Source organism: Nicotiana tabacum, chromosome 18 (assembly GCF_000715075.1).
Source record: "Nicotiana tabacum cultivar K326 chromosome 18, ASM71507v2, whole genome shotgun sequence".
NCBI lineage: Eukaryota > Viridiplantae > Streptophyta > Magnoliopsida > Solanales > Solanaceae > Nicotiana > Nicotiana tabacum.
In genome coordinates, this window is record NC_134097.1 from 26,962,536 (window position 1) to 26,976,365 (window position 13,830).

Sequence of the window (13,830 nt, forward strand, 5' to 3'; positions counted from 1 at the left end):
AACTTAGTCGAACCCTCAAATCACCTCAAGAACAGCAAAAACACGAATTACACACAGATTCAAGCCTAATGAATTTTGAAATATCCAACTTCTGCAAACGATGTCGAAACCTATCAAATCATGTCCGATTAACCTCAAATTTTGCACACAAGTCATAAATGACACTACAACCACTCCGATTTTTGGAAATCCAATCCGACCCCGATATCAAAAAGTCCACTCCCGGTCAAACTTTTTAAAAATTTCAACTTTTGCCAATTCAAGACTAATTCTTCTACGGATCTCCAAATCACAATCGGACACGCTCCTAAGTCCAAAATTACATAAGGGAGCTAACAGAACTATCAAAATTCAAATCCGAGGTTGTTTACACATAAGTCGACATTCGGTCAACTTTTCCAACTTAAGCTTTCAATTAAGAGACTAAGTGTCTCAATTCAATCTGAAATCTTTTCGGACCCGAACCTACTAATCCGATAAGTCATATAACAGTTGTAGAGCACAAAAGGAGCAGAAAATGGAGGGAGCGGGGCTACAACTCTCAAAATGACTGATCGGGTCGTTACACTTTAATATGAATAAAACCCCTCTTGATGACTGAATAACGGTTGAGTATTAATACAAAGATTCTTTGTATTGGTTGCTAATTGAATGATGTATTTCCCAACCCATATATTCCCCTTAAATCTTCGTCCTCGTTTTCAATGTCTTCAAAACTTATTCAACACTGATCACATATTTACAACCGGTGCCACCTATTTGCTGACTCATGTCTTACTTGTCTTTGCTTCCACGTGTCAACTTGTCGAGCATCCACCTGTAGTTCACCAACTTTTCCCCATGCAGTAAATACAAGAAGAATCCAAGGGATTCAATAATAATATATATCAAAGGCGGACCTACATTGATTGTAACGGGATCACTAGAACCCGTTAGCATCATCATAAACTTTGTATATATATTTGTGTATGCATCAAGGACCCCTTATATATTTTTATTATGCTCCCCAAATATTAAATTTGGTTATATTTCAAATTGCACAAAGTTTCTTTGAAATATGACACTAATATTCAGCAAAGATATTGAACAGGGTATCTGTCACGACCCGGATTCTGAGCCTTGGGGTCGTGATGGCGCCTAACTTCTACTTGCTACGCAAGCCAACATTAGGTAAATAATTACCCTTTTAACAATTTAAAATAGAGTGATAACAATAATTAATGACTAATAAAGCTGTTGTCGCGCCCCGTTTTTCCCTCTTATTAATCGGGAGATCGGGTTTATGACATTTTGGGTATGGAACAACTCATTCCTTTTGGGAACTGGTTTTGCATTTGAAGAGTCGCCACCTAATGATTTAAGGTGCATTAGGACACCTATAAGGTTCACTTATACATTCGTTTGATAACCAGAGATTGGGTAAGGGCTTGAAATTATCCTAAGGGGAAGGTGTTAGGCACCCCTCAGGATCCACTAGTGTGGTTCTCGACTAGACAGTTTCTTGTGAATTTGTGCAATTTAGAAAATAGACAAGTATAGGCTCAAATAGTAGGGGATTTAAATTTAAACACATAAGAGTTTGAAATAACAATTAAAAAATGAATTTTGAAAAGGAGTTACAGTTCTACAAATACTTGAGGATATATAAAAGAAGGGGGTCTTAGGTTTAAATATAATATGGATCACATCAATGCGATACCTGGCATGATACTCCTCAAAAGAGGGGATACACGTGGTATTAGCGCACCGGTCATCATATCCATATCTACCCTTCCCACCCCATTAAGGTACTAAAGCACGGGTTGGTCTCAACCACTATTACGTGCTATTACCCGTCCTAGTCCTATCAGTCCTAGAGGAACATAGGACTACTATTCCTAAAGGGGGGAATATTAGGCTGACTTCTAAGTTTCAAAAGGTGATAAAGCTAAGGCAACATACAAAATACATAGGACTGCACGTTAGGGGAAACAAGTAAACAAATAAAGGGCTCATGTATACCTCCTCAAGAAAAGCACATAAATAGCACGACTCAAACAAAATCAGGGTCTGAATTTAAAATACTAAGGAAAGGGGAATTTTAATCATTGAGGCAGACTAGTTTATTACATAACTCAGATAAGATGTCTGAATCAGACATGCCTGTTGGTTGTAGCAATTACTACTTAACAAAGGCGGATTCTATTTTTACTGTTGTTATCACCTAAGGCTTGCCTAAGTGTTTGGGTGAGATCCTATGAACATGGTATCTACTACTGATCCAGAATGTGACAAAGCAATAACAGTTATTGAACGATTTGGATCTTATAGGCATGCTTTCTAAATCGCGTTAAAGTAAAGAGTAAGGTTGTTTAAAACTGATTCAGAGTCAAACTAATTTTAAATTGGTTTCAGATCCTATAGGCAGGATATCTAGTATTGCTCATTTTATTTCCTATAGACATGATATGTAGTTGAACGTGTAATGAAGCTGGCAGAATCTACTCGTAATTCCTATAGGCATGATTTCTGTAAAAAGGGCACTGATTTTAAAATATTTGACATGATGCCAGATTATAACCATTTAGATCCTAAGAACATGGTGTCTAAGTGTGGTAATGTAGAATCTAAGACAAGTCTTATAGACAGGCTCTCTAAATGCAGAGTTAAGTATGTAGAATTTAAACGAGTCCTATAGGCATGTTATCTAAATACTAAATTAGACATGCAGAATTTAACAAGTCCTATAGATAGGTTTTATAAATGCAGAGTTAAATGCAGAAAACAAGTCCTATAGGCATGGCATCTAAGAGTGGTAATAAACATGCAGAAATTTAAATAAGTCTTATAGGCAGGTTGTCTAAATGCAGAGTTGAACATGCAGAATTTAAAACAAGTCCTATAGGCATGTCTTCTACCATTCTATAGCTAAACATGCATAATTACCCATCCCCTATTCACTAGCCAACCCCAACGTTTATTATAACTTATTACGGACGAAATAATGAATTATATCAAAAAAGTGTAAAAGAAGAAGTTACAACCAGAGGAAGCCTGATTCTTGACTTCCTCTCTGAGTTATGGAATAAACCACCTCAAATGCCTTTGTTTCAAAGCCTTTCTCAGACTTGAGTGTGTCAAAGTTCCCTAAGGGTCTCAAGGGGACCTCGGGCAGTGCTCACACCCAAGTTTGCATAACCAGATAGAGATGAGTGCAGTGTGGAAGGGCCAGCCCTTATGTGTCCAAGTTCAGAGGGAGCACATGGGTCCCAAGGCAAGGCTCACATAAGAGGGGCAGAACCTAAGTCTAAGAGCGTAGTGGAAGTGCAGAAGCAGATAATTGTTTAAAACTGGGATGAGAAGAGCAAGGGGTAAGGGTAGTTTGGAAAATAGTAGTAGTACAGTTAAAATTATACAGCATTAGTAATTGCTCAAAGGGGGCAGGGGTTTGGGAATACATTGCAGGTAGCATATGATCCTAGGAGGGGTCAAATCTAGACATGCACATCAATAAGTAATGCTGGCATGCCCATAAACAAGCTAGAGGACATAGCACATAGAGAGGATATGAAGCATATGATCCAGGGAGGGTCATGCACATGCCCTTAAACCAACCAAGAAATAAAAACACATAGGGGATATGGGGGGTTTGGGATTCATAAGTCATCATAGGTGACTGACAGAGTTCAAACATTAATTCAGAAGAGAAAGGGACAGATTACAACATGCTTAATAATGCAACTTGATTAAAACAAAAATAGAAATAGGTAAGAGTGAAGGAAAAAACATGTTGTTGTTGATGCTGGAAAGTTAATTAGAACATACCAGTAAAGAAGCAAATGCAGAAAGAAAGTAAGCAAATTTCCCACAGCCTAGCCTTGGCTTTCAGCTGGCTAGGTAAGGCAGCAACGCAAGTAGTAACAAAGAAGAGAGAGAGAGTTTTGAGTGAAGTGTGTGTTCTGAACTCAACAAGTGATTCCCTTTAATTAAGGAATCACTTTTTAACGGTAGTGACATATTCAAAATAAGGAAAGAAAATCAGTTTGTAAGCAGACTGATTGTTTCCATAAAAGGAATAGTAAAACCATTAAGTAAGCAATCAAGTCTCAGTACAGAGATATGCTTATTTTGGGAAAGAAATCAACAAGGTAAATATTACAGTAAAGGAAAAGAGTCAATCAACTTTGAACAAGCGAGTGAAATCAGGGTTCATAAAGGAAAAACTTTAGAAATCAATCATAAGATGAAGATCAATCAAGGAAGAAACTTCAGCATATAAATAGAGTGAACAAGACATCAAACATGCGAGGCCAAACCTATTGGCAAAAGGAACAACATACAATAGCAGCAGGAATAAGCATACAGTTCAGTAGATAGTCAGGGCTTACACATATATCCAAAGCAAAGAAGAGAGTCAAAAGCGAGTAAAGGTCTCACGGTAAATGTTAAAGAAACTTCGAGAAAATGTTTAAAAGTTAAAGGTAATCACAGATATAAATCAGATCAGAAAGAAAGTTAAAAGATCTTAAAGATTAGGGTTTCGAAAAACCCAGAAAAGGTGAGAAAGGCCCTGAAAGTTATCGATCTAACCAGGAGAGTCAAGGTTCCGACTCGAACGGCCATGGCTGGCCGGAGAAAGGTCAAGGGTGATCGAAGAAGAGCCATGAACTGAAATCGAACAAGGACTGGACCAGGCTCCTTCAAGGTCTGGCCGTGAAACCACAAGAACAAACACATAGAAGCCATGGAAGGATGGTACAGGTCTCAAATGACCATGGAAGGCCATGGATTAGGCAGATATCAAGGTTGAGTGAGAGGGCGGCGGCTAGGGCTCATGAGAGTTTCAGAGAGAGTTGAGAGAGGAGGGGGTTTCAAGGCGGCGGATTGTATCAAATGATAGGGTTTTGGGTGTCGTTTAGGATTAATTAAGGTAAGGGTGAATACTGGCCATTGATAAAGCGGGTAGGTAGAGGTCTGGGTTTGGGTCGGTTAAATGGGTTAGGGGTCGGGTATGAATAGGAATTGGGCCGGGGTAATTGGGTTTGAATTGGGATAGAATTCAGGCTAAAATTGAAATGGAATCTGGCTAGATTTTAAATAAACATTTTTCTCCATTTATTTTATAAAAAATAGCAAATTAAATTCTGGAATTAAATTAGAAGTACTAGAATGATTATAACATATAATTACCAATTTAAAAATACTAGACTTAATTTTTATAAACGTAAACGCAATTAAATCCTAAGAGAGGCTAATATTGCAATTATATGCAATTTAGCTTTTAAAAATACTAAATAAATTTGTAAAATATGGAAAAATCATCTTGGATATATTTTAAAATAAATATGAGAATGCCATAAATGAATTACCAAAATGATAATTTTGGGAATTATTATTGGATTTTATTTATGAATATAGCAGGGAAATAAATTGGTTTAAAAATCTTTAAAAATTAAGGAAATATAATAAAGCATTTGGACATGCACACACATGATATTTTGAAAGTATTTTGCATATTATTTTTAAAAATATATACAGGAAAAAATTGGGTATCAACAGCTACCCCTCTTTACCCGGGAATGATGAAACAGTTGTCGGGTAAAGATACGATGACCAATGTTGACCGAGCGAAATGGTTCGGAGAGGTTTAGGCCACGCCCTGGCTTTTGAGCTGCCTACATATCCCTGGTTTTACAGGAATTAGGTCATATGTAGTTCAGGATCCATCGGCGGAGTATGCCGGTGGAGACTTTTCGAGAATGGACGCAATATCTAGGGTCGAGTGAGTGGCGGGTTTATGGGAAGGGTTAAGATATGGTTGCGGGAATTGGAGCGGGCTTGCTCCTGCTGGAATGGTCGTTGCTCGCCGGTGTACCTGCAATTAGAAATAATACAAGTGTATACTTTGCATAAATTTAAACGTGATGCAAGTTCCTGACGGACCATGAATGCTGTCTTTGGACGGTTAGGATGACGTCCTTAGACCATGATGTCCTGGGCCATGAAGCGTGCAATAAAGGATTCACAGGCCATGAAATGTTGCTCTCGGGATATAAGGATGGTGCCTCCGAACCATGATGCCTTTGAATAATGATATGCAAAAATTAGAAGGGATCCTCAGGCCATGACATGGTGTTCTCGGGCTATGAAAATGGTGCCGCCAAACGATGACGCCTTTGGATAATTTGGCAATCTTTTAGCCTATGAAATGCAGTATGTGGTGATCTTTCAGACCATGAGATGTAGTATGTAGCGATCTTTCAGCCATGCAGATGCAGTGTGTGGCGATCTTTTAGCCATGCAATGCAGTATGTGGCAATCTTTCAGCCATGCAGATGTAGATGAGGCAATCTTTCAGCCATGCAGGTGTAGGTGAGGTGATCTTTCAGCTATGCAGATGTAGATGAGGCGATCTTTCAACCCATGAGATGCAGTATGAGGTCGGTCTTAACCTCGGAAGGCAGAATAGCAGCCTTACGCAATGCAGAAAAGTAGATGGAGACATTGTTTAGTCTCGGAAGGCAGAATGGTAGCCTTATGCAAGAAATAAAATGGCAGATGGTAATAGAGCTCTCTTAGCTGATAGCAGATTGCGATATTGTGACTACTGGGGATCTTGTGACACACGAGATGTCATTGGTGTGTATGGATAGAAAATGTGGGTAAGTGTAACGGTTTTGAGAGTTGTATTCCTGAATAATGTTTGTCCCATGGGTGTATAGTATGTTTGATGATTCCGCAATCCAGGTGCCTGTATCCAAAGAAAATCGTGAGTTTTGTAAAGGGGGAGGTTAGTTCGTATCCCCGCTAGCTTTTCTTGACCCGCTTGGCTCTGATATGGTGATAGTATATGTATCATTGGGGTAGCGTTGCTAAACAAGGCAATTTCAGTAATAAACACGCATGATTTAGTAAAAATGTGACATAAGTATATAATTAAGAATAACTTTTTAGATGAACCGACGACTGTGACGCAGTTTGAGACATTGCAACCTCTCTTGCTACAGAATTTTGAGGGTCCTCCTCAAAATTCTGCCCTAGTTTAATGGGTTGATGCTTTTGTATGTTGCTTGCGACGATTGGCGGAAATTACTCCGGAATTTTGAGGGTCCTCCTCAAAATTCTACTCCAGTTTCCAATTGTGTGGGAAAAATGAGAATTTTATTGATTTTTGACCGAACCCATAGGGTTGCCTACATATCCCCTCTTAAATGGGAATCAGTTTAGGCGTAGTTCAATTACATCATATAAGGAAAGCATAAAAATTACACATAGTAACGCTTGACTGCATCTGAATTGATCGGCTTTGGCCAGACTTCTCCGTCAATTTCTGCAAGTACGAGGGCTCCTCCTGTCAGAACCCGGTGGACCATGTATGGACCCTGCCATTTGGGAGAGAACTTCCCTTTGGCTTCATCTTGATGCGGAAAAATTTTCTTTAGCACCAGTTGTCCCGGTGTGAACTGTCTTGGCTTGACTCTTTTGTTGAAGGCTCTGGACATTCGGTTCTGATAGAGTTGACCATGGAAAATCACATTCATTCTCTTTCCATCTATAAGGGCTAGTTGCTCATAATCAATTTTCACCTATTCTGCGTCGTCGAGCTCAACTTCTTGTACGATGCTTAGGGAAAGAATTTCTACCTCAGCGGGAATGACTGCCTCTGTACCATAAACCAACATATAAGGGGTTTCCCCAGTTGATGTGCGGACTGTAGTGTGATACCCCAATAAAGCAAATGATAACTTCTCGTGCCACTGTTTATGCTTCTCTATCATCTTCTTCAATATCTTCTTGATATTCTTGTTGGCGGCCTCTACAGCTTCATTCATTTGCGGCCTATTGGCTGTGGAATTCTTGTGTTTGATCTTGAAGGTTTCACACATAGCTTTCATCAAGTCTCTACTGAGGTTGGAGCCATTATCAGTAATGATTAATTCTGGAATCCCGAATCGACAAACAATGCGGTCGCGGACAAAGTCTGCCACGACTTTCTTAGTCACTGCTATGTAAGATGTTGCTTCAACCCATTTGGTGAAATAGTCGATTGCTACTAGGATAACCTGTGCCCGTTGGAAGCGAAAGGCTCGATTGGTCCAATGACATCTATTCCCCAAGCGGCGAATGACCAAGGTGAGATTGTTGCATTAAGCTCATTTGGAGGTATCTTTATCATGTCTGCATATATCTGACAGCGATGGCATTTCCGAACATAATGGATGCAGTCTGTTTCCATAATCATCCAAAAGTAACCAGCCGTAGTATCTTCTTTGCTAAGACAAAACCGTTCATATGTGGACCGCAGGTCCCAACATGAATTTCCTCTAGTAGCTTGGATGATTCCTTCGCATCGACACACCTTAATATTTCCAAGTCAAGAGTCCTCCTATACAGAATTCCTATGTTGTGAAAGAAGTTGTTGGACAACCTCTGAAGTGTGCATTTTTTAGTAGGATTTGCAAGTTCTGGGTGCTCTCCTTTTTCCACATACTCCTTGATATCATGAAACCAAGGCTTTCCGTCTGCTTATTCTTCAAAGTGGGCATAGTAAGCTGGCTAATCATGGATCTTTACTGGAATGGGATCAATGAAATTTTTGTCTGGATGTTGTATCATAGACGACAGGGTAGCAAATGCATCGGCGAACTCATTCTGGACCATGGGAACATGCTGGAACCCCGTCCTCGTGAACCTCTTTATTAATTCCTGTACATGATGCAAATACGGGAGTATCTTGGAGTTCTTGGTTTCCCATTTTTCTCGTATCTGATGTATAAGTAAGTCTGAATCTCCAATTACTAGCAACTTTTGAATGTTCATGTCAATGGTCATTTTAAGCCCTAAGATGCAAGCTTCATATTCAGCCATGTTGTTGGTACACGGGAACCTGAGTTTGGCAAACATCGGATAATACTGACCGGTTTCTAGTACTAGGAATGCTCCTATGCCAACACATTTGAAGTTTGCCGCTCCATCGAAAAACATTCTCCAACCGTCATAGGATTCTGCAATGTCTTCTCCTATGAAGGATACCTCTTCGTCAGGTAAATACATTTTCAGGGGTTCGTATTCTCCATCCACGGGATTCTCGGCAAGGTGCTCTGCTAGTTCCTGTCCCTTGATTTCCTTCTGAGTCATGTAGACAATGTCAAATTCACTTAACAGGATTTGCCACTGGGCTAGCTTGCCAGTGGGTATGGGCTTCCGAAAGATGTGCTTCAAAGGATCCATCCTTGATATGAGATATGTGGTATAGGCACAGAAGTAATGTCTCAGCTTCTCGGCTACCTAGGTCAAAGCACAATAGGTGCAATCTAACAGAGAATACCGGGCCTCGTACGGGGTAAACTTCTTGCTGAGGTAACAAATGGCCTGCTCCTTTCTCTTTGTTTCATTATGCTGCCCCAAAACACAACCGAAAGCTCCATCCAATACTGCAAGGTAGAGTAATAAGGGTCTACCTGGCTCGGGCAGGACCAAGACTGGTGGTGTTGACAGGTACTCCTTGATTCTGTCGAAGGCCTTTTGGCAGTCATCGGTCTATTTGGTAGCAGCGTCCTTCTTCAACATTTTAAAGATTGGCTCACAGATAACTGTAGACTGTGCTATAAACCGATTCATGTAGTTCAGTCTCCCCAAGAAACTCATCATGTCCTTCTTGTTCTTCGGCGGTGGCAATTCCTTAATAGCTTTGACTTCTAATGGATCTAGTTCTATTCCTCGGCAACTCACAATAAACCCAAGCAATTTCCCAGCATGAACCCCACATGCGCACTTCGCGGGGTTTAGTTTCAGATTATACCTCCGTAATTTATTGAAGAACTTCCTCAAATATTCCGTGTGATCAGTGGCCTTCTTGGACTTGATGATGACATCATCTACATATACCTTAATCTCCTTGTGTATCATATCATGAAAAAAGGTAGTCATGGGCCTCATGTAGGTGGCCCCTACATTCTTCAGGCCGAACAACATCATCTTGTAACAGTACATTCCCCACAGCATAATGAAAGCTGTTTTCTCAGCATCTTTTTCGTCCATCCAGATCTGATGATAACCTGCAAAACAGTCTACAAATGACTGCAACTCATGCTTGGTGCAATTGTCAATCAAGATGAGTATATTCGGCAAAGGGAAGTTATCTTTCGAACTGGCCTGGTCGAGATCCCGGTAGTCGACATAGGCTCTGACCTTCCCATCCTACTTTGGTACAAGCACAATGTTGGCTAACCATGTCGGGTATTCTACTACCCTAAGAACTTTAGCTTTGACTTGCTTAGTGACTTCTTCCTTGATTTTCAAACTCATATCAAGCTTGAACTTTCTGAGCTTTTGCTTTACCGGCATACAGATCGGTTGGCAGTTTGTGAGACACAATAGACGTACTTAGACCAGTCATGTCATCATACGACCAGGCGAATATGTCCTCACACTCCTTCAAGAATTCTGTGTATTCTTTCTTTTCTGATGGTGACAGGTGAACGCTGATTCGTGTTTCCTTGACGTTCTCTGCATCTCCCAGGTTGACAATTTCGGTCTCGTCCAGGCTGGACTTAGGTCTGTTCTCAAAGTTCTCAACTTCTTTGACAATCTCTTCTGGTATGTCATCATCCTCTAAATCAATGTCCATTTGTTGTGTTATCTCATTGCATGTCACATTCATTGGTTCATAAAGATAAGTAATAGTAATGTTGTATAAGTAAAGTAATGAGAGAAAAACAATAATGAATATTGATTCATAAGAAAAGTCAAAATGCTTTGATAAATTGCATAATCGTTTTGAACATTGGAGATCTTATTGCATGAATTAAAATGTGAAAGGAAAATCATTTAGTAAATAAAAACAGTGCATGATGCTTGTTTTATCCTTGCTACCCCGAGGCTCGCCGGGCTCTGGTTGTCCTGATGGTCCAGTTATTGAGGCGTGCCCCTCTGCTTACGGCCTGTATGGAAGGGCCTTCCTCCCCCTCCTCCTCGAGAACAACACAACAATCCATATAATTGTCTTCTAGGAACAAGTTCTTCATCGATGTCAGTGTTTCTTCTTCGTCTGACCCATAAATAATGTCGGTCGGTCGGAAGGTCTGCTCCAGATATGGTATTGGCTACTCTAGTGGATAGTAAGGACCGCACCATGGTGGTGACCAGTAGTTGAATTCTTCCCAGGTGTACTCATATCCCAGACCGAAAGTAGTGCCATGCTTCTTGAGCTTTATGGGCTTAACGAGTCCTTGAAGGTTCTTGTCAAGCCCCTTGCCAGGTTCGTACCCACTCCAATTCAGTATACTCTTAATTTTGTTATCCCACCATTTGTCCTTGTCAATAGCATTTACCCGTTCAATGTGATGGTAAGTATCTCTACCCAGCTTCCTTCTTCTTTCGATTGCCAAAATGGTCTGACGACTGTATATAGGGTTGCTACCGTCACCGTGAATGATTACCTCTTGGTGATTCCATTCGAATTTTACTGCCTGATGCAGTGTTGATGCTACAGCCCCAACAGCATGAATCCATGGCTGTCCCAACAACAGATTATAGGATGCTGGCACATCTATCACCTGGAAATCAATATCGAACCTGGTTGGTCCCATTTGCAAGCATAGACTAATCTCCCCAATGGTGGACCTTTGGGAACCGTCGAAGGCTTTCACGTTGATGGCTCTATCCTTTATCTCGTTCAGTCCTTTACCCAGCTTCTTAAGTTGTTACCAGCAGACAAATATTGAGACTGGAACCCCCGTCGATCAGGATCCTAGCGATGAAATAGTCCTTGTATTGCACGGTGATATGCAGTGCCTTGCTGTGCCCTAGCCCCTCGGGCGACAACTCATCCTCATGAAAAATGATCTTATGGCTCTCCAACACCTGTCCTACCATCTTATCCATTTCTCCGCCAGTGATGTTTCTTGGTACGTATGCTTCACTCAGCACCTTTAGCAGAGCGCTCTTGTGTGCCTCGGAATTTTGTAGCAAAGCAAGAATGGAGATTTGCACCGGTGTTTTGTTCAATTGGTCAATGATTGAGTATTCCTTGGCCTATATCTTTTTCAGAGATCATCTGGACCTGTCTTAATGATGGGTGACCGATTGGAGGCCTGCTTACTTGACTCAGCTAGATGTTTCGGGGTATAAACTGTACCAGTTCTTGTCATACCCTGTGCCGCAATAGTTTTTTCGAACCTAACCTTGCATTTCCTCCTTGCCTCGACTGTATAGTCCCATGGTATAGCCTTCGTATGGAATGGTATCATGGTCATCACCTTTTACGATCAACCTGATTGATCCCCCAGTATCCCAGTCATCTTCTATTTCAATCATGTGCATGCCTCCACCCTTAAGATCGGGTAGAGGATTATTGCGGATATTTGGAGCGAGTTCTTTTGCCACAATAATCTTGTTATCAATTAAATTTTCGATCTTGTCTTTCAAGGAACGACATTCGTCGATGGTGTTCCCTTTCATGCCGGAGTGGTATGCACAGGAATTGTTTGGCTTAACCCATTGAGAAGGGTTGTCATGAGTTACAACAGGGATGGGGGTGACATAACTAGCAGCTTTGAGTCGCTCATGCAACTGGTCAATAGGCTCAGTGATGGATGTATATTTTTTTGGAGATCTGCGATCAAAATTTGGTAGAGGTCTAGGAAAGTTTTGACGGGTGGGAGGTGACTGATAGTGGGATGGTTGAGCATTGTAGGTTTGGTAGACATGTGCGGGTTGGGAATATCTAGGCAAAGTAGGCTGATATGTGGGAGGTGGAGGTGATTGATAAGTGTGTGGTGGAGCTTGATAGGAGGGTGATAGTGTTTGGTAGTTCAGAGTTGGTTGATATATGAGTGGATGTGTTGGGTAAGTTTGGTATTTGATGGGAGATTTGGTTCTTTGTGCAACCATTACGGCTCCTACACCCCTTTTCTTAGATACACCACCTGACTGCAAGGCCTTATTTGTAGCTTGCAAGGCCTCAAAGTTTGTAACCATACCACTTTTGATACCCTCTTCAATCCTTTCACCCAGTTTAATAATGTCGTAAAATTTGTGCCTCTCGATCATCATTAGTCATTCATAATACTGCAGGTCCTGAGCCCGGACAAAGAATTTGTTCATTTGTTCCTCCTCTAAGGCAGGTCTGACCTTAGCATCTTCGGACCTCCAGCGAGTAGCATACTCGCGATATGTTTTTGTAGGCTTCTTCTTTTAATTCTAAATATAAAAAACGTCTAGTGCATTCTATGTGTTAAACCTAAACCTGTCCATAAAGTCGGATGCTATGCCTACCAAGTTTTACCACTTCTTTTGATCTTGGTTAATGTAACAAGACAAAGAATCTCCCTTCAAACTCCTCATGAACAGCTTCATGTGGATTCTCTCGTCTTTCCCTGCTCCAACCATCTTGTCACAGTACATTCTCAAATGGACCCTCAGATCCCCTATACTATCAAACATCTCGAACTTAGGAGGTCTGTACCCCTCGGGCAGTTCGACATCGGGTTGTATGAAAAGATCTTCACAGTTCAACCCCTCAATTCCTTGCTTCCTTCAAGGCCTTGAATCCGGCTAGTCAATTTCTTAAGTTCCTCAGCCAGGTTCCTAATGAGTAAGTCTTTATCATTAGACTCGGGTGTGCTTGAGATGGGTTGCATGGAGTGTGGCATGGTCTCCACTTAGATGGGGGTATTGTGGTAGGTGCGAAAGTGGTCATTTGTGGAGTTTTGTAGTTCTGGGATGAGTAGTGGAGTATTGTTTGGGAGATGGCAGGCATTATAGTGATGGTGAGGAGCGAGTTGTTTCTGTGGCTTTGGGATATTCTGCGGAGGTGTGAGGTTCTGAGCGTTTGGGAAATTAATATCT